Consider the following 1,262-nt stretch of genomic DNA (forward strand, 5'->3'; position numbering starts at 1 on the left):
TCTTTAAAAAAAAAGATATTTTTTGCCCTCAAGCTTACAATCTGACAACATGACACAAAAGGAAAAAGGTACCGTATTTTTCGCAGTATAGGATGCACTTTTCTCCCTCCGAAAATGAAAGGGAAATGTGTGTGCGTCCAATGGGGCGAATGCAGGCTTTCGCTGAAGCCTGGAGAGCGAGAGGGGTCGTGCACACCGACCCCTCTAGCTCTCCAGGCTTCAGGAAGCTATCCGCAAGCCTGCGGAGCCCGGCGGGAACTCCCGCAGGCTCCGAAGGCTTGCGAATAGCTGCCTGCAGCCCGAAGGCCTGGGAGCGCGGCACTGTGCACCCCGGGCTTAGGGCAGCTATCCGCAAGCCTGCAGAGCCTGGCGGGAGTTCCCGCCGGGTGCCGCAGGCTTGCGGATAGCTGCCCTAAGCCCGGGGTGCGCAGCGGGCTACAGCGCTGCGCTCCCTGGGCTTCGGATAGCAGCAAGCTCCGGGAACGATGGCGAGGTTGAGCGCAACCTCGCCATCGCTCCCGGACCCGTTCTGGGGGCTGGGGTCGGGGGAAGCTCGGGCTTCCCCCACCCCCAGCCTGGCAAGCTCCGGGAGCGATGGCGAGGTTGAGCACAACCTCGCCTTCGCTCCCGGACTCCCAGCCCCGAGGCTAAAAACGAAGCCAAGACAGCGAGCGGGATACATCCCGCTCGCTGTCATGGCTTCTTTGCTCTTTGGCGCTTGGTGGGGGGAATAATTTTTTTTCTTTATTTCCCCCCCCCCAAAAAAAATAAGTGCGCCCTATGGGCCAGTGCACCCTATAGGGCGAAAAATACGGTATGTAGGGAGAAAGCAAACTCAGGAATCATTTTTTAAAAACTACAGTTGTTATAATAGCCAGCTGGGATGGAAATAATTCAAGTAGTTTGAGAGAAATTCTACTGCTAGGTGGCAGACTAGGTGGCAGAAGAACCAAAGGCAGCTGGTTTTTCAGTAGAGCAGACTGAATAGCTTTGCTTTCCTTCTCTCTGCTGCAACCAGATGGAATGGATGGTAATCCTGCATTTGTTCCTATGTCTGGTCATGGTAAACACTGTGGATTTGTCTTTGTATTTTTCGTAGATCGCCTAAGTCCAGTAACACTGGATCAAGCTATTATCTAGTTTGATGTCTGCAGATGTATTGATCCTTGGCCATTGATAAGATAAAGCCAAATATTCAGTGTCTTCCACAGGGAGGATGCAAGAAACTTGGCGTTAGAAATCACTGTAATGCAGAGAGCAAC

Source organism: Podarcis raffonei, chromosome 6 (genome assembly GCF_027172205.1).
Source record: "Podarcis raffonei isolate rPodRaf1 chromosome 6, rPodRaf1.pri, whole genome shotgun sequence".
NCBI classification, from domain to species: Eukaryota; Metazoa; Chordata; class Lepidosauria; order Squamata; family Lacertidae; genus Podarcis; species Podarcis raffonei.